The sequence below is a fragment of the Leucoraja erinacea genome, chromosome 10, assembly GCF_028641065.1.
Source record: "Leucoraja erinacea ecotype New England chromosome 10, Leri_hhj_1, whole genome shotgun sequence".
In the NCBI taxonomy this organism is placed as follows: domain Eukaryota; kingdom Metazoa; phylum Chordata; class Chondrichthyes; order Rajiformes; family Rajidae; genus Leucoraja; species Leucoraja erinaceus.
Genome location: NC_073386.1, coordinates 37,971,127 through 37,992,825, shown reverse-complemented (window position 1 = coordinate 37,992,825; position 21,699 = coordinate 37,971,127).

Sequence of the window (21,699 nt, the reverse complement as noted above, 5' to 3'; positions counted from 1 at the left end):
CTGATTATCAGAGGATGGCCCTCTGTCTTTCTGGTGCTTTCTTGAGTACCTCTTGCACAGTGGCCTTGCCTTTCTAATTGTGTTTTGCATTAATATCTTATTTCATGAGTCTTCTTTTCTCTATCTTGCAGAATTTATGCAAAATTGATATTCTGTGTGTTGTCTGAGTTAATGTGCTTTCATTGTACCTGCACCTCAGCGCGGTTGTGCCTCTGTCTTGTCTTGACTTGACAACTTGACGACTCAACTGCCAATTCTAGCTACTGTATCTCCCAAGTCACCTCTGTTCCCTTTTTATTTTTACCCTCATGACTCCTTGGTGTTCCATGTTCTCTTCCTCCAGAATTCAGTTTTTTTAAATCTGAAATTTGTTTCTTTTCATCCCGTTTCCTCGTAGTCTGTTGTAACTATTTTCTCTTATGACCTGCTGCATTTTGTTCCTTTTCCCCTGCCTTTTTTTATCATTATTTTCTGCTGTCTCTATTCACCTCAGGCCTTAGTCCTTGAGCTTGGCTTGTCTCCATTTATCCCTCCCCTACTCATTAGCTCATTCTTCTCACGTTTCATTTCCCTCTGCCTCGGTGTTTTGGCACCTGAATTTCTTTTTTCAGATTGCCTTGCCTTTCTGTCACTGATTCACACACGGTATTAACATTTTAATCACATATTTCAGTCACTGAATAAATACTGTAGGCTCTAATGGGCTATCGAAAGGAAAATACCCTCTGGTAAGATCTACACTTGAAATTGGCTGTAATACATTACACACTTTTATAGGAATGATTAATCATAAACCTCTCATATTCCCTACAAAATACGAATCTGTGGGGAATTGAGGAGCTGGAGGGAATCGTTAACATTTACAGTTTGATGTCATGCAATTTCAGGGTAATCATGGATGATATATGCCTCTTCCGAAGCAGCTCCAATTTTATACACAGGCTGCAGTATGCTCCAAGTGACTTTGCCAAGTACAAGTACAGTACAACAAGACCATGACTCCAATCAAGTCGGGCAATGTGTTCGAGTGGGGAATCCGGTTGAGTCTGGTCTTGTTCTAATGAACCTCAAGAACAATAGGTGATGGTGAATGAGTTATTTTCAAAATAGCTGCCTGTAACCAGAGAACGCCTTGAGGATTAGTGCCGGGCCACAGCTATTTGCAGTCTGTACCAAGGACTTAGTTGAAAGATGTAGAGTGTAATGCATTCTGATTTACAAATGATACCAACATGTGGGAACATACGTTGTGAGGAGAGCTCAAAGTGTCCTTTTAGATTATTCAAGAGGATGACAGATGGAGCATAAAGAAGGGATATGCAAGATTTTGTTTTGGTATGAAGGACAGCAAATCAGTTTATAGAGTTATTGAGTCATGCAGTACGGAAACACGGCCTTCGGCCCGACTTGCCCATGTCAACCTAAATGTTCCATTTACACTCCATTGCACTAGATTGTATCTGCCTCAACTACCTCCTCTGGCGGCTCTTTCTACATCACTACCACCCTCTGTGAAGAAGCTGCCGCTCAAGTTCCCATTCATTTTTGCTTCTCTTGCCTTAAACCTATGTTTCTTTATTCCCCTATTCTGAATAAAAGACTGTGCTTTCAACCTAACTATTCCCCTCATGATCCTCTGTAAGATCAGCCCTCATCCTCTTGGGAATAGAGTCGCACAGAGAGTATGTGGAATGAGCTGCCAGAGGAGGTAGTTGAGGCAGATACAATAACCACATTTAAAAGACCATTGGACAGGTACATCGGTAGGAGAGGTTTAAAGGTATATGGACTAAGCAGGCAGGTGAGACTAGTGTAAATGGAGCAGATTGGTCAGCATGGGAAAGCTGGGCCAAAGGGCCTGTTTCCGTGCTGAATTAATATAATATGATCTGCTATCCTTCAGAAAAGGAAATAAGTCTCATTACAATACCACGTACTGATTTGGTCTCCTTTCTGAGTGAAGGTTCTACTTTTCTTCGAGATGATGGAGCAAAGGTTCACAATGTGGATTCCTGGGATGAGGATGATGTCATATTTGGGAAGAGTACGTTGAATAGGCCTTTGAATTTGAGAAGAATGAGGTGAAAACATTGAGATGTATAAGGTTTAGAGGTTTAGAAATTAGGGGCATTGCCTCAGGATAATCGGTCAACCACTTAACAAGAAAGAATTTCATCTTTCTTGTTGAAATCTTCGGCTAAATCCTACAATGTATTCACAATAAGATAAACATTTGGGAAAAAGAGAGGAAACAAAGGTTCAGGTAGCAAAGTGGAACTGAAGCCAAAGATTTTACTTCGGAGTCACGTGAGTGATTCCGTGAAGAGCCCGCTCAGCATGCATGCGCAACATCGTCCCTACAAGAACAAGGAACCAGAAACCGAAGAAAACAACAATGAAGACAGATAAGTATGGTTCCTACCATCACATAAAGGTGAAGGGTTGTACTAACAAGGGGTGGGTGAATCACGCCTGATTAGGAAGCTATCACTTTTGGTAGTTATATACCAAAAAATATATACAAGGGGAATAGAATTAATATCTTGCCACCAATTCGGATATACCACAATTACCTGGATGGGGGAACCATGATGAGCATTGCCATTTTCATTCACTGCACATCTCGTGTGGATATGTGACAAATAAACTTGATTTGAGTATTGAATTGGCATTTAAGTCGAAGCTATTCCAGAATCAACCAGCCCTGACATTTAAGAAACATTCCGTCATGGCATGTCTATATACTAATGACAGACTATCCTTGGATATAGCTTATTAGCTGCTTTAGCTACTAACTTATTTAGCGGGCTTTGTCATATATCCAGATATTTACGTTGACCATCCACAACATTGTCTATCTGGTATCATTAAGACTATCAGTTCTGGTAACATTTAACCACCAATCAACTATGTGGCAAAGTAATTGGGATAGTAGCAGCATTACCAGCTACTGAACATTGTACCTTTCCTATGAGCTGAGATACAAATGTTCAAACTATCTCCATACCTGTAATATGGGGGCAAATGGACTAATCTGGAGTGTTATCATGGAATTTATCGGCAGGAAGGATTATGGTTGTACACATCCACCTGTTTTGAGTAACATCTTATGTGGCCTGATGAGTTACTGAGCTTGTAATACTTAGTGCCAATGCGAATTGACTTAAACGTGTTATATATTAAATTACTTACTTCTAGTGAAGCATTTGCTCAGTAATGCACCATTTTGCATGTTCGTTTATAAATTAACAACATCACAGTGGTGGCATATACCAAACCACTTGGGCGTAGAACATCGATATTAGGTGACAATTTATTAACAATTGGTAACCGTATGTCGTCAAACATGTTTGACCATTAGTAACTTACCTATCAGGTGAGCTAAATGATGTAAACAAACATTTAAACCAAAAATATTTGCTGAAATTACTAAGCAATATGGACACCAGATATCGATTTCCTTATATACAATTAAATCGCCACGTACTAACACACGTCGCATGAAACCAATCTCAAGGCAGCGGCGATGGATGCATTCCCGCGTATTGAGGGGTGGGGGGGAATCTAATCTCTATGTTCTCCCTTCCTTCTCCCTCTTCAATAGGTACTACGGCTTCATCAGTCGGGTACTATGCAAATTACAGTGGACTAAGTCCACAGGCATGGTTCCCAGTGGTCCTCGACATGGTCATTAAACGAATTTCAGAATTGGGAAGACCACTGCTGTGCTTGGATCAGCAGCACTATCAACATGATGACAGCATTCCGTCGCATATCCTAGGGAACATACCTGAGGAACATCAAGAAATGGGACACTGTTCCAAAACAGGAACTACACATTCAACTACATCAAAAAACTGTACTGGAATTCCTGGCAGGTCTTCACCACAATGAAGGAAATGTTCTGTCAGCCTACTCAACTTGGGCACCACGACAACAGGGTAAAGGCTACCACTCACTGGTGATCAGATACAGGGGAGGTATATTCAATCCATTCCCCAGAAATAGTTACACCCAAATTGGGATGTCAGTGAAACCCTGACATACCTTAGGGGATGATCACCAGCCAGGTCACTCACCTGGAACAGCCTACCCTGAAGTTGGACATGCTGGTGACCTTACCTCATCACAAAGAGCCAGTTCTCCCATCTACTGCGATTGGACAACATGGTTATAACACCAGATAGTGTCACATTTCCCATTCAAGGGCGGGCCAAACAGAACAGACCATGAACATCAGGTCCAGTCATGAAATTCCGGGCATACCCACCTGAACCACGTTTTATGTGTCATGACCCACTTAGAGATCTACATCAACACAATAAGGAATACCGAGGGAGAGGAAAAAGCCTTATGGGTCAGCCACAAGAAACCTCTTGGTCGGGTGACGAGCTAAACTATCTCTAGTGGCTCAAGCAGGTACTGGGAGTTGCTGGAGTAAATACCAACGTGTATAAATCTTATTCCACCAGGACGGCTCCCACGTCAGTGACTAAGAGAATGGAAGAGCCTATGGACCACATCCTGGCTACAGCAGGGTGGTCTAGGGTGTATACGTTCCAAACTTTTATAACAAACCACTGACAGAACCTGTATCGTTTGCAGAAAAAGAATCTGCAAAAAATATATAATTTAAGCCCGGAGGAGCATTTGGTCTTGTTGTTGTTAATAACACCATTATTGTTTTACAAACAGATTCATGGTTGATTACGATAACATACTTCCTCCCTCGAATGACTTCGGCAGCGGGTGAAGTATGAACTGTTACACGGTTTGAAATCACAGAACTTTGAAGTCTTCACGTAGTCACTCACGTGACTCCGAATTAAAATAGTAAGATTAAACGAGAACTTACCAGTTTGAAGTTTGATCTGTATTTTATGAGGAGTTACGATGAGGGATTACGTGCCCTCCGCTCCCACCCTCAATAATATGGGTCAAACTGATAAACTGATGTCTCCTTGTCTTTACTATGTTTACTTCAATAACTGTGTCTATCTGTGATTCCACACCGCTGCTTTGAAGTATGCCGCGCCTGCGCACTGAGCGGGCTCTTCACGTAATCCCTCATCGTAACTCCTCATAAAATACAGATCAAACTTCAAACTGGTAAGTTCTCGTTTAATCTTACCATTAGATCATATATGAACACATTGAATGGTAGAGCAGACTGGTGGGGGTTATTTCTTGAGCTCCACGCCAGCCCTTGGGTGCAATTGAGGCGAGTGTCCAAGTGATTGAGAAATATATTTGAGTGGAGGGCTGCAATGAGGTGATGGAGAGTGGTCCAGCAGCATTAAGTTGCTGAAAGCAGCAAGAGTGTACTGTGATAGAGTGGAACTGAGACCAGCTTATGATCTGTGCATTCCTTAAGTTTTTGTTGCTTCTGTGCTTCGATGTTTCTTTGAAGAAATGGCTGCCATAAGAACATGTCCAAGGCTTTCAACTGTTGACCTTTAAAATCAAGCTTCAGATCAACAAAACCATCAAAGTTAGATTGTTTATGGCTTCATTCATTGTGCACCATAATGGAAGTATTCTCGTCCACTGAAGCCCTTGTCCTTGGCAGGAGAGGTCACGGTTTGCGAGGTGCCTTTGGAGTAGTCGAGGTGAATAATTGCAGTGCAATGAGGCTCATTGCAGCCATGGTGCATGCTTAGCTTTGATAGGCAATCATGTGGATTGTGTTGAATGGGGAGCTGTACTTATCCAGCTAAAATGGAATCTATTCCATCATCACAGAGGTTCAAATGCACCTCTTTCAACCTCAAATCCTGCATTTGATGCTCCAAATGTGGCCTCCTCTACATCAGCGAGACCAAGCATAAACTCGGCAACTGCTTGTCAAACACTAGTCCTCTGTTCGCCAAGCCTGCTGGATCCCCTGGTAGCTAACCATTTTAACTCCCCTTCCCATGCCCATCCTGACCTTTCTGTCCTTGGCTTCCTCCATTGCCAGAGTGAGGCCACACCCAAACTGGAGGAACAGCACCTTGCGTCGCTTACAACCCAACGATATCAACTTTGAATTCTCCAATTTTAACGAAACTCTTCCTATCCAACACCTTTTTGTCTCTTTTCCCCCCTCTAACCTTTGTCGCTTACTCCACCCATCTACCACTGAATCCCTCTCACCCCATGTCCACCTATCACTTACAGGCTTTGCCCTACCTCTATTTCTCTCACCACCTTCTTCACCTTTATATCTTTGGTATAAACCAGCATCTGCAGTTCCTTTTTAATACAGGTCAAGATCCCTCCAAGCTCTGTAATGGCAAGATGTTAACAGCTGGACAGAGCAAACCCCTCAAAGATATTCTCGATGAGTGTTATCTCTGCATGGTAAGCCCTGGCCCTCGACTGCTCACGAAGGAGGAGCGTTTACGATGGTGCCGAGGCCATTCATCGGAAACACACAGAAGGTTGGTGTAAAGGGCAGGAGTGCAGCACCTCCCAAAATACCCGCCCCACCAAGCAACTGATAACCCACCTGTAGCGGAGTCTGCGGGTCCCACATTGCCCTAATCAATCACCTCAGAACCCACTGGAGTGGTAGTAAATCAAGGTAGTAAATCAACCTGGACCCATGCTACACTAGTCCCACCTGTCCGTGCTTGACCCATAACCCTCTCAACCTACCTATCCATGTACCTGTCCAAATGTTCCTTAAACGTAACGATAGTACCTGCTTTAACTTCCTCTGGCAGTTTGTCCCATATACCCACCTCCCTTTGTACAAAATAGTTACCCCTCACGTTCCTCTTAAATCTTTCATCCCTCACCTTAAATCCATGTCGTCTGGGTCTCAATTGCCCCACTCTGGGTAAAAGACTGCATTTACCCGATCCATTCCTCTCATGATCTTATGCACCTCTATAAGATCATCCCTCATCTTCCTGAGCTCCAAGAAGTAAAGCCTTCACCTGCTCAACCTCTCCCTATTGTCTGGCAACATCCTCGTAACATCTTCTCTGCACCCTTTCCAGCTTGACAACATCTTTCCTACAACATGGTGACCAAAACTGAACACAATACTCCAAATGTGGCCTCACCTATGTCTTATATGACTGTAACATGACCTCCTAACTTCTATACTCAATACTCAGATTGATGAAAGAATGTTGCATGCTCCGTTAACCATTACAAACATAACCTCTCTGTTTTTCCATTCTAAGCCTCCTGAAATGAACTTTAGCTTGCTTTTATTTGCCATGTTAACGTCGTGCTACTTGTAATGATTTGTGTATCTGCACCCCTTGCCACATCTACACCATTTAAACTAATTACTCAGGCATTTTTTATATTTTCAATTAAAATACATGTCCCCATATTTAACAAGTGGCTGTTTAGATGCCAAGTACATTGTCGTTTTGCCAATTTATTAATGCCTTCCTGTATTTTATACCATTTTTGCATTGTACTGCCTAATTTGGTGTCCAAATTCTGAGATTTCATTCCCCATTCCTGATCCTAAATGATACAAATTGCGAATAACTGTGATACCAACAATTATTTCCCACCCTTTGGCAGGTTTTACTCTACTGGGGTAGTTAATTGAGATGTTTAAGTAGAATTGATTAGGTAGAAGGAAGAGAAGTTATTTCCTCTGGCAATAGTGACCAGAGCAAGGGATCATGAACTGAAAATAACATTAGGCTGTTTAGAGGTGAGATTATGAAATAATACTTCGTTCAAATGGTGTGGCCAATTTGGAACTTCAGTCTGATCAGCTGAAAAGTCGAGGTCAACTACCAATTTCAAATGTGACTATGACCTGATCAGTTCTTATGAAAGATCATCGACCTGATACGTTGATTATGTTTCTCCCTCCACAAACAATGCCTGATCGTTGAGTACCCCAATCATTTTCTGGTTTCATTTCGGATTCAGGGCACCTGTTGGATTTTTGCTTTTCAGTAACAGATTTATCAACCCACGATGTTAAAGATTATGAAAGAAAAGCAATATTTGCATTCATATAGTTTCTTACTTAGCCTAATGATTTTGCTAAATGTTTTATAAAGTGGTGCATCGGAAGATCCCCACAATGGCCACCAATGGACCATTGTGGGCTCCATCGTTCTTGTGTCATTGGTGCCGACTGTGCTTTGTTCTGAGCCTTTTCATACCTCTAGTTTCCCTCAGTGACTCTTAATCTGAAGAAGGGTCTCGATCCAAAACGCCGCCTATCCCTTTTCTCCAGAGATGCTGCCTGACCCACTGAGTTACTCCAGCATTTTGTGTGTCCCAGATAGGACAATTATCTGAGGCTGAAGGGTGACTTGGATGGGTTGTGTGAGTGGACCGAAGCATGGCAGATGCTGTGTAATGTGGATAGAAGTGAGGTTATCTACTTTGGTGGCAGGAACAAGTAGGCAGATTATTATCTGAATGGTGTCTGATTAGGAAAAGGGGCGGTGCAACGAGACCTGGGTGTCCTTGTACATCAGTCACAGAAAGTACGCATGCAGGTACAGCAGGCAGTGAAGAAAGCAAATGGCATCTTTTTTTATAAATCAAAAATATTTATTCAAATATTAAAATAGTAGTTACAACACAATAAAACAAAACAGAACCCACCACCATAATACAAGACAAACAAATATTCTAAGTAAACTGCTAAATATATATATTGCAATCCTTGTCCAGAATACACTCAACCCCCCTCGATGCCGGAAATCCCCCAGGGTGCCCGTGGACAGGGCGTAGTCCCTCTCTAGTACCACCTGGGTGCGGACGAAACCCTGGAAAAGGGGCACGCAGCTGGCTCGGGCAGAGTCCTCTTCCGCCTGGCGCTGTGACTCGCAGATGGCCAGCTTGGCCAGGCCCAGAAGCAACCCAACCAGGACATTTTTGGCCCTACCCTCTCCCCAATGCAGAGTGCCCAAAGATGAGGATCGTGGGTGAGAAGTGCAGCCAGAAGGCAAGGAGCAGACCCTTTAGGTATTGGAGCAGGGGTTGCAGCCTCACACACTCCATGTACACGTGGAACACAGGCTCTTCTAGCCTGCAAAAGTGACAGGCGCAAATGGCATGTTGGCCATCATAGAGAAAGGATTTGAGTTTAGGAGCAAGGTGGTCCTACTGCAGTTGTACAGGACCCTGGTGAGACCACATCCAGAGTATTGTGCAGTTTTGGTCTCCTAATTTGAGGAAGGACATTCTTGCTATTGAGGGAGTGCAGCGTATGTTCAACAGGTTAATTCCCTGGATAGTGGGACTGACATATGATGAAAGAATGGGTCGGCTGGACTTGTATTCACTGGAATTTAGAAGGATGTGAGGAGATCTTATAAACATATAAAATTCTTAAGGGATTGGACAGGCTAGATGTAGGAAAAATATTCCAAATGTTGGGGGAGTCCAGAACCAGGAGTCACAGTTTAAGAATAAGGGGTGGGTCATTTAGGATTGAGATGAGGAAAACATTTTCATCGGGAGAGTTGTGGATCTGTGGAATTCTCTGCCACCGAAGTCAGTGGAGGCCAATTCGCTGGATAATTTCAAGTGAGAATTAGATTTAGCTCTTAGCGATCATGGGATATGGGGGAAAAGCTGGAGCGGGGTACTGATTTTAGATGATCAACCATGGTCATATTGAATGGCGGTGCTGGCTCGAAGGGCCGACTGGCTGAATATACCTATTTTCTATGTTTCTGTGTTTCCATACAAACAGCAACCGAGGTCATAGGAGCAGAAGTAGGCCGTTCCGCCCATTGGGCCAACTCTGCCATTGAATCATGGCTGATCTATCTTTCCCCCTCAACCCCATTTTCCTGCTTTCTCACCATTACCCTTGACACCCTTACCAATCATGTATCTGCTAATCTCCGCCTTAAAAAATTCCACTTGAATTTGTGCAGTGTGTAGGATTGTGCTAGTGTATGGGGATTGCAGGTTGGTGTGGACTCGCTGGGCTGAAGAGCCTGTTTCCAAGCGGTAATTGTAAACTAAACTTCCCTGTAAGGTACATAGTAATCCCAATTGGGATCTAACATGGACCTGAAGGGTCAAAAAGCCTGCTAAGGATTCGGAAGGTAAAGACATTTAGACATTTCACACTTCAGAAAGCATGTCACTTATAATAACCTGCAACAGCACTAATTATACCCCCTTCCAAGGAGTCTGATGAAGGCACTGTAGGGTTGGAAGCAATGAAACAATTATTTCAGTTGACCCAGATAACACTAACTGAAACTCACGGGCTGCTAAATTTGATGGCGTCTAACTGCAGGAGGCAGAATGAGCAGGTGGCACAGCCGGTTGGCATATTAGCCTTTCACCTCTCTATTACGCCGTTTGGAGCATATCCCAGACTGGTGGGAAGAGAGCCAGCTCCCCTCCAGCTGCTAAAGAAATGAGCTTGGTCATGCTTAGCCCAGCCATCGCTAAGCAAAGGAGATCTGCCCTTATAAGGGAAAGGAAGGAAGAAGCAACTATATATTTCTGCCTGCATCTGGAGAAATTATTATGCTTGCTCATATTTTGTAGTCTTTTATGGATTCTCGGTATTTGTCACTCTTGCAAGCAGCACAAGTTGAGGACAATTAACAAATATGAATGCATATGCGAGTGGAAATTGTAGGACTGGGTATTTTGAGTCTGGGTATGTAGACACAAGGAACTGCAGATACTAGTTTACAAAAAAATAGATACAGAGTACTAGAGTATTTCAGTGGGCCAGACAGCTTCTCTGGAAGACATGGATAGGTGATGTTTTGGGTCAGGACTCTTATTCAGACTAATTTTAGACTTTAGACTAGATACAGCATGAAAACAGGCCCTTTAGCCCACCGAGTCCAAGCCAACCATCAGTCACCTGTACACTATCACAATCCTACACCTTTACAATTTTACAACTTACCGAAGCCAATTGACCTACAAACCTGTACGTCTTTGGTGTGTGGGAGGAAACCGCAGCATCCGATTCTCTGGTGCTATATGGCAGCAGCTCTACCACTGTATCACTGTTCCGTCTCGCTACGCCACTGTTGGTCCAGGGAGGATGAGTTGATGTCCTCCATCATCAAACTGCCTGTTTATTTGATGTTCACGTTATTGCATTAAGAAAATGTTACATTTACATAGCAGCTTTATTGAGTTATGGGTATCTCAAAATCCTTTACAGCCAAAGCAGGGCTCTGAGATATTTATTCTTAGTTGAATACCAATAGATATTAACCAGGTGACATGAAGAACTGCAGATGCTGGAATCCAGAGCAAAACACAAAGTGCTGGAGGAACTTAGGGAGTCAGGCAGCATCTGTGGAGGGAGCCGTCAGTCAATGTTTCATTCGGGACCCTTCTTAGACAATAGGTGCAGGAGTAGGCCATTCGGCCCTTCGAGCCAGCACCGCCATTCAATGTGATCATGGCTGATCATCCAGAATCAGTACCCCGTTCCTGCCTTCTCTCCATATCCCCTGACTCCGCTATCTTTAAGAGCCCTATCAAGCTCTCTCTTGAAAGTATCCAGAGAACCGGCCTCCACCGCCCTCTGAGGCAGAGAATTCCACAGACTCACAACTTCCTGTGTGAAAAAGTGTCTCTTCATCTCTGTTCTAAATGCCTTACCCCTTATTCTTAAATGGTGGCCCCTGGTTCTGGGCTCCCCCAACACCGGGAACATGTTTCCTGCTTCTAGCATGTCCAAACCCTTAATAATCTTATCTTCAACGTAAGAGGAATCAAAAAGTGTGAGGTCAAGTTCCTCCAGGTTAAGGAGAGTGTTAGTTGTGGACATAATACAATTGAGGGCAATCACCCAATACGGTCTGGAGAAGGGTCCTCACCTGAAATGTCGCTTGTCCATTCTCTCCACAGATGTTGCCTGACCGGCTGAGTTCCCCCGCACTTTGCTTTTAATAACCAGTTGAATTGCTTTAGCAAAGTTATTTGAAGATAAATATTACCCTCGGCTTTGATCTTTGAAATAATGAATATGAGCATTTAAGACTTACTCATGGTTGGAATGGTTGCAAGGAACTGAAAAGTGGGGGAGCAAAGAGGCGGGTTTGAGAACTCCACGAGCCTTATACCCACAGGAGGCAGTGAAGTCCCAAAACTCCATGGTTTCTACAAATAGGATTAACCTGCAAACACTCCCAACAACACAGAACTTCTGCCCCATCTGACCACCAACTTGAGAGCAGCTATCTACCTCGTCTACCCTCAGAATTATCTATGATCAGACATTACTGGACTTTATCTTACACCAAAAGTTATTCATGTTACTCCCTTTATCATGTATCTGTACACTGTGGACGCCTCGATTGTAATCATGTATTGTCTTTCTGCTGGCTGGTTAGCACGCAACAAAAGCTTCTCACTGTACGTCGGTATATGTAACAGTAAACTAATCTCAAACTCAGTAAATTGCAGAGCCTACTCATGGGATTATCTAAACCTTTTTCATTCAAAGGATGTGGGATTCCCAGGCGAGACATTTAACTGTCCACCCCCAATTCCCCTTGGGAAGGTGACAATGCAGTGCTGCCTTGAACTGCTGCAGTCCTTGAGGTGTAGATAGACTGACAATGCAGTTAGAGGTCCTTGGGTTTTGACCCAGCGATGGTGAAGGAACAGCGATATATTTACAAATCAGATGGCGTGTGGCTTGGAGGGCAACGCAGGCAGTGGCTTTTGCTGCCTTTGTCCTTCTAGCTGGTAGCGTATGTTTGTTTGAATGGGGCTGCACAAGGCATCTTGTTGAGTAGCTGCAATGCGTAAGTAAAACATTGTACTATACAAAATATAGTATAAACTGCTGCTACTGTGTTTCGGTGGTAGAGTGAGTGAATGGTGGTGAATGGCAAGTGGGCTGATATATCTGAAGGGTGTCGAGCTTCTAGGTTGCTATGATGCAAACATTCTTGAGCACTTTTATCTATGTTCACTCTAGGTGTGCAAGTGACTGGGAAAGTGTAATAAATTGTGTTATTTGTGCTCTTTACTTCTCTCCCTTTGAATACATCCAGATGTCCCTGTGATCCACGTTTAGGGCATAAGGTTTTACATGGAACTACCCAGGTGGTCTGGCTACAAAGTGAAAAAGTTTGTATGTTTTTAAGAAAGTTTCCCATCAAATTTTCATGAAGTTATACTCCCAATTACAGGGAGGCTTGTTACTCTTGCCTCAATTGCTTGTATTTCAGGTTTAAAGCAATGATTGGCTTCAAGAAGCATTTAGCTCTTTCAGCTGTATAAAAGGGACATTGGAGTTCATGCCGGCTCAGAAAGCAATCTCATGCCCTACTAATCTTCTCTTAATTTATTATTTTTCATACTCCCAAGAGATCTTGACATTTTGGTGAACCATAGCACCCGCTTTCACTGCCATTCTCTCCTCTTCTAGGTGCAATGAGGACTCACATCCTTCCTTAGTACTTCAAAATCCTAAGGAAATCCTCCCCGCTCATGGTGCACTACCTTCTGGTGATAGTAGGAGGTGAACAGACCCTTTGGGTTGATTGGATCATTCTTTTTTTTTTAATATGGTGCTTGTTTATCATTTATAATAATTTATAATGTGTTTACAGTGACAGGTTGGACAGCTCAACACTCCTGTTGGGAAGTGTGCATCTAGATCTAACTACTACCATAACTTTCCGAGACCTTGGGTTGCCTCTGCTGCATATGGGGACCTCCATATTCCTTTCCCATTGTGGGAACTTCCAGATTCCTGGAATCTCTCTTTCCAGTAGACCCAAAACCTGAGTCAATCCTGCCTAAAATACCCCCTGATCCCAGGGTCTTTGTTGCATCCAAACCTGAAGCTATATGGTCACATCTTCAAGTTCAAGTTCAAGTCTGCGTTTATTGTCACTTAACCGAATAAGGTACAGTGAAATTTAAGTTCCATACAGAACTCCTTCATTGAGTTACCACATCATAAGCTCATCCTACTATATTCCATGACATCCCTCTTCCTTCTGCAGTGTGGATGGGTTCTAATTTTGATTCCAACATTAACTCTTTAATTTTAATTCACCAGGTTTTTAAAGAATCGCCGATTGCAGTTATCTTAACTTGAGATCTCGCTACGCATGTTCTAAATTATTACCAGATTAGCTGTCTAATCTCTTCTGTAGACTCACCTGCCTTTCCAGGGATAGATTGTTTAGTTTAGATAAACACAAGATGCTGGAGTAATTCAGCGGGTCAAGCAGCATCTCTGGAGAAAACGAATAAGTGACGATTCGGGGCGGAACCCTTCTTCAGGGCCTTTGTCTAAACCCTTTGTCTGAATAAGGGTTACGACCCATATCATCATCCATGACCTGCTGAATTGCTCCAGCATCTTGAATCTATCTTCGGTACAAACTAGCATCTGCAGTTCCTTCCTACACAGATTGTTTAGTTTAGTTCCTTGTAACGCCTACTGAGCCAAAATGAAAAGTTATTTGTTTCATACTATCCAGTCGGTGGAAAAACTATATAAGATCACAATCGAGCCATCCACAATGTACAGATACAGGATAAAGGTAATAACGTATAACAAGATAAAGTCCAGTAAGGTCCCATTAAAAATAGTCCGAGGGTCTCCAATGAGGTAGATGGTAGGTCAGGACAGCTCGCTTGTGGTTTCGATCCAGATTGACACTGTAAAGGAATCGAAAGGATCTCAGAGAGAGCACAAAGCTATGAGATTAATGCTGCATTTACTTTTCAACATGTTAGGATGCTCAATGTGAATCTGGTAGCCTCTTGATGTAAATTTCTGAAGCCCTGTTTTTCCAAAGTTCCAAGGCCCTCCCTCTTCTGCTGATCCCATCATCTGCCTTTGGGCCAAGAGGTGAAAACATTTAGCCTTGTTTCAAAGATGTCCCAATGTGCCCCAAAGAGTGAAATTCAAAGGCAACGCAGAGACACACTCCACAGCAGGTGCTCGGCAACTTCAAGTCATATCATTTTATTATTTTATTTAAATAAATACAATTTACTCTTAAAATCCAGTTAGCAGGGTACATTCAGCCCTTTCCAGTACAAACCAAGGAAACATGCGTGGCCATGGTGATGTTAAGTATTCTCATACTGAATTCTGTACATTAGAATATGTAGAGCATATCATTCACAAGAATATTTCCTCTATGTTCTTGTTTCCTATTAATCCATATGATTTAGTGCATTCATTTCCAATTTATTACGAATGTTTGCCTTCCCAATTCCCAACACAACCTTGTACCATATAACCAGTTGTAGTGGCCTGAGCCAATTCTAGCCTCCAATCAAATCTGTCTCTAGGATGATAGACACAAAGTGCTGGAGTAACTCAATGGGTCAGAAGCATCTCTGGGGAAAAAGGATGGGTGACGTTTCGAGAAGGAATCCTTTTTCAGACCAAACCCAGGTTCCATCCCGAGGAGTCACTCCTCCTTTTTCTGCAGAGGTGCTGCCTGACTCGTTGGGTTACTCTAGAACTTTGTGTCCATCTTCGGTATAAACCAGCATTTGTAGTTCCTTTCTACACACATTCTCTGGGATGACTGGACTTTCACAGTTTTTCCCTCCATCTCTGATCTCTTGATCTCTGGGATTCAGAAGAGACTTGCTCTTAGCTTGTCATCACATCTCAGGGCTGAGGTTGAGAAGGCGTTGATGGGAATGAGAGATAGTGGTGAGGTGCTTGGCATGCTGCAAATGAATTATCTATTTTCCACTGTTCTGTGTACGGTGCTTATGAGCGATGTTGAATGTCATCCGACTGAGCTATAAGTTACGCCCATGCAGCAAAGGTTTAATAAATTAATGTGGCTACTATATGCATAACCTCCACTGCGCATCTCTATAAGTTGCATTTCATGACTTCAAGCTATTTTGCCTCCTCCTGTGTTCTTGGCCACCAGATACTTTCTAGGAAACAGACTAGATGATCACCAGCAGTCATGAATCTTCCCAAACAGATTCTTTCCTCCATCGCCAAGATTTTGTAGACCAAAGTGGTCAAAGAAGATTGGAGCTGAAACAGACATTTAATACAGTCCTCAAGGAGTTTCGCTAGGTTTGCTCAAGGCCACACCCTAGGGATTAATCTTCCTCCTCCGGGCAACAGGCCACATCTTGGGGTTCCAACTCTGGATTCCTCAGCTTTTAAATAATGCTGAGAAATACTGGGTGCCACCTCGTTATTATGTGGATGTTGGGGCAAACACTGTCACATAGCAGGCTCAACATAAGTTCATCATTTATAGGAGCAGAATTAGGCTATTTGGCCCATCAAGTCTACTCTGCCATTCAATCATGGCTGCTCTATCTTTCCCTCTCAACCCCATTCTCCACCCTGACACCCGTACTAATCCAACAGAGCTGGCCATCAAGAAGTCATCTATATTAATCCCATTTACCAGCAGTTAGATAGTAACCTTCAATGCATTGGTGATTCAAGAGCTCCTCTAACTACTTATTAAATGTTGCGTGAGTCTCTCTTCCATCACCTTCTCAAGACAACCACCCTTCAGATAAAAATATAATTCCTCAGAAAACCCCACAAAATGTCTCACCCCTTATACTGAACCTGTGCCATTTTATGTTAGACATTTCTGCTGTTGGGATCCTCAAAAGCTGAGGTGATGTTGGGTGGACGGTGGAAGAGAGTGGTCACTGAGTACTGTGGTGAGTTGTACAGCCATCTTTGAAACCTCCAATTTGCAGTCATGGTGTAAATTATATCCATGCAGGCATGGATATAAATGACCTCCAGGGTCCTTTTCTCTCTACCCCACCAAAGGGTAGATTGGGAAGAGAGGAGCATCTTCAATGTACGATCAGACGATTATGAACCAGGCCCTTTTAAGATGTAATAAACACAATGTTCAGAAAAATAATTGAGAAAACTGTTTTGTTCATGTTCTGTGATTTTTCTCTACAGTCTGCTCTGGAGATCAACCTTCTATTCCTGCAGATTTCCAAGCCACCTATGCAAATGTGAGGTTGTCGGCTATCAAGGCTGGTGGGCAGAGGGGAGATGGCAAAGGGATCGGAGTCTGTGCCCATGGTCTGTGCCCATCCACCCCCAAAATAGTGGTCTGACGCTGGAGTGACCCATTAGCTAGTAATGTGCCTCATAATGCAGCCCACCTCGTTCTACTAAAAAGTCAGTGGTGGAGCCTGGGGGGACTTTTTGGACATGCGGGGAGTATAAAATGGGATCGATGTAAGTGGGCGCTTGAAGGCCAGCATGAACTTGGTGGGTCGCAGTACCACTTGCCGTGCTCTATGACTCTACAGAGTTGGCATCTCCATGACTAAATTGAAAGCAAACACAATAGCTCAAGAGGTAGCAAGGATTTAAAAAGTGCTTTATATCTTCTTCAAACTATAATCATTTTTGAGGAATAGTGTCAGTGGCAAGGATTCCATTTATTGTTCATCCCTAACCAACCTTGGATGTGGTGAGTCAATGAGATATGAGCACGTTTACTGCCTTGAACCATTGCAGCCATGCAGTGAAGCTCCTTCTGTAAGATCGCAAGTGCCACAATTATGACCCAGCAATGGTGAAGGAATGCTGACAATTCTACCAATCTAAATGGTGTGTGACTTGGAAGGACATTCAGAATTAACGGTATTCCCAAACTGCCCTTATCCTCCCAAGGCCACGAGACAATAGACAATAGGTGCCGGAGGAGGCCATTTTCCCCTTCGAGCTAGCACCGCCATTCAATGTGATCATGGCTGAACATCCCCAACGGGTACCCCGTTCCTGCCTTCTCCCCATATCCCTTGACTCCGCTATTTTTAAGAGCCCTATCTAGCTCTCTCTTAAGACACCAATACTTTCTTGCCAGCCTTATTGGCCAAACTACTTTACACATCCCATTGCTCTCTTTGAATTCATAAAGGGTTTCTGACTGATAAAATGTAGTTAAGATGTGAAGTTTACATTGAGAACCTCGACAGACTATTGACATGCGGTTTACAATCGAGAAAACTAACGGACCTGTTCCACTTAGGCGATTTTTCAGTGGACTGTCAGGTGACTGTCAAGTTGCTGGCAGTCGCCTGAAAAACTGGCAACTGGAATGGTGACTGTCAGAGTGGAACACACACACACAAACACATCGCTTCTTTCATCAGCCCGTTAAGCAGGCGGGGGACAGGGCAAGCGGGGGGAGTGCTGTCTAAAAAGATTCACACGGTGCAAAGCCAATGTGTTACAGACACACACCGTGATGAAGAGGAAGGTTGGCGCTGTAAAAAGACGGCTAAAGCACAGTGTATGGTAAGTCCTTTAAAAGAGTGGGGGAGAAGGGAGGAGAAGGAGTGGAGCCAACTTTTAAGAAGCTAGAGATACACGGCTGTGAAGCTCAGCGGACATTTAACATTACCGGTCGGTTATCCTTGGTTCTGAAAACTACTGCTTACTTTTTTTTCCCAATGAGCCAATGAAATTCACTGGTCAGCACTGGCTACAACCTATAAGAACCTCCAAAAACCTTTGACTTCCTGGCAACCCATTAGGACCTCCTGGCAACCCATCTACAGCTCGAGAATTCTCGCTACTCTCCATGGCGACTTCATTCTAGGCGCTGCTAATTTTTCAACACGTTTAAAAATTCACGGTGACCATAATGAGGCCGCAACTAGTTCCCAGAATGCGGGAACTCATCACAACCATGAAGGCGACTCCCCGGCACCACCCGCAAACATGTGGTGACCATGTGGCGACTGCATAATCTCCTGCAGTCGCCTAAAAAGTCGCCTAAGAGGGACAGGCCCATTATTTTTGCAAAAAATAATGAGCAAGACCTTGCCTTGTTGCCATTATTGCACATACAGTGCCCTCCATAATGCTTGGGACAAAGACCCATCATTTATTTATTTGCCTCTTGTACTCCGCAATTTGAGATTTGTAATAGAAAAAAAATCACATGTGGTTAAAGTGCACACTGTCAGATTTTAATAAAGGCCATTTTGATACATTTTGGTTTCACCATATAGAAATTACAGCAGTGTTTATACATAGTCCCCCCCATTTCCAGGCACCATAATGTTTGGGACACAGCAATGTAATATAAATGAAAGTAGTCATGTTTAGTATTTTGTTGCATATCCTTTGCATGCAATGACTGTGTGAAGTCTGCGATTCATGGACATCACCAGTTGCTGGGTGTCTTCTCCAGTGATGCTCTGCCAGGCCTGTATTGCAGCCATCTTTAGCTTATGCTTGTTTTGGGGGCTAGTCCCCTTCCGTTTCCTCTACAGCATATAAAAGGCATGCTCAATTGGGTTCAGATCAGGTTATTGACTTGGCCACTCAAGAATTGACCATTTTTTAGCTTTGAAAAACGTCTTTGTTGCTTTAGCAGTATGTTTGGGATCATTGTCTTGCTGTAGAATGAACTGCCGGTTTTGAGGCATTTGTTTGAACTTGAGCAGATAGGATGTGTCTATACACTTCAGAATTCATTATGCTACTACCATCAGCAGTTGTATCATCAATGAAGATAAGTGAGCCAGTACCTTCAGCAGCTATACATGCCTAGGCCATAACACCACCACCACCTTGTTTCACAGATGAGGTGGTATGCTTTGGATCTTGGGCAGTTCCTTCTCTCCTCCATATATTGCTCTTGCTATCACTCTGATATAAGTTAATCTTCGTCTCATCTATCCACAAGACCTTTTTCCAGAACTGTGGTTGCTCTTTTAAGTACTTCTTGGCAAACTGTAACCCAGCCATCCTATTTTTACAGCTAACCAGTGGTTTGCATCTTGCAGTGTAGCCTCTGTATTTCTGCTCATGATGTCTTCTGCGGACAGTGGTCATTGGCAAATCCACATCTGACTCATGAAGAGTGTTTCTGATCTGTCGGACAGGTGTTTGGAGATTTTTCTTTATTATAGAGAGAATTCTTCTGTCATCAGCTTGGAGGTCTTCCTTGGCCTGCCAGTCCCTTTGAGATTAGTGAGCTCACCAGTGCTCTCTTTCTTCTTAATGATGTTCCAAACAGTTGATTTTGGTAAGCCTAAGGTTTGGCTTATGACTCCAACAGTTTTATTCTTGTTTCTCAGTCTCATAATGGCTTCTTTGACTTTCATTGGCACAACTTTGGCCCTCATGTTGATAAACAGCAATAAAAGTTTCCAAAGGTGATGGAAAGACTGGACTGGACTGATGGAAAGACTAGGTGCTGAGAGCTCTCTTGTACCTGCATTAAGGAGGCATTTAAACACACCTGAGCAATTACAAACACATGTGAACCCATGTGTCCCAAACATTATGGTGCCCTGAAATGGGGGGGGGGGGGGGGGGGGGGGGGGGGGGGGGGGGGGGGGGCTATGTATAAACACAGCTGTAATTTCTACATGGTGAAACCAAAATGTATAAAAATACCCTTTAATAAAATCTGACAATGTGCACTTTAACCACGTGTGATTTTTTTCTATTACAAATCTCAAATTGTGGAGTACAGGGGCAAATAAATAAATGATGGGTCTTTGTCCCAAATATTATGGAGGGCACTGTGTACATTCATATTCACATCACATAATGCTGTAGAATCAGGTTCTGCTCATTTTCGTTTCTGGAAATGGACTGATATAGACAGATCACTTTGCTTCTCTCACAACAAACATCAGAGGGCAGTACATGGGAGTAAAAATCTCACACAGTGTAGCCAAGTTCAATAGGGAGAAAGTGGCTGTGGAGGAAGTCAAGCAGAATAGTTCTGAGATCTGGTTCACGGAGTGAGTGAGGTTAGTGTGAATTTTGGGGTGTGGGGAAGTGAGTGTGGGAGTGGGGTGGTGGAAGGAAATTATAGGGGGGGAGACAGAAGAGGAGGCATGTTAAAAAATAAACAGAGGTAGAAAGGGAAGAGGACAGTGAACACAGTGAGAAGAAGTTGGCACAGAATAGATTGTACAGTTATTGAATGCCCTCACTACTGCCTTACATGCCAAAGGGCACAGGTGCCCTTGGGTACTTGTCAGAGGTGAGGAGACCTGACACAGATCTTTATAACCACGAAAGCCCATTTCACTTTCCTCAGCTAGAACCACATTCACTTCCGTATGGAGGTTTTTGAAGCAGGAACTATTCATTACAATCTATTCCATCTTGAAAATTCCATCCTTAACATTGAAAACATTCCTCTTCAAAGACAATGTGGATCTGACTGCTGGATAGAAGCATCACAAATCTGATGCATGAATCTTATTAGGAGATGACCAAATCCTGATTATGGATTATGCTGGTGAAGAGAACATTGCAAATGGTGGCACACAATCTTGTGTCAAGAAGCCACATTCACCACCATCACACACAAAAATCTGTCATCTTACCATCTCTAGTAATTAATTGAAACCTTGTACAGTTGATATCTATTAACTATGGAAGTTTTTTTTTTTTACCAATTTACAACTTTTTCATGTATCAGCCTGATGCTGCAAATGCTGTAGCTGACAGAGCTTGTGCTGAGGTCCAGGTACTTCTGAAAGAGTAAATGTATTGTTCAATCAATGTGTATGTTGTAGTCAGATTGGACCACACTGAGGTGTTTGGGGACAAGAGCTACTCCACTCTTTTAAGTACATATTTAAAAGTTGGGTGTGCACACCATGAGATGTGAGCAATATTATAACTTGGTTTGTTCTGTGCCAACAGCACCTCCAACCTAGCATCATGGCTTCATCAATTCCCATCATGGTGGTCCCTCTTGGTCCTTGCTGAATTATCAGCAGACAGTAAAGACCCGGATG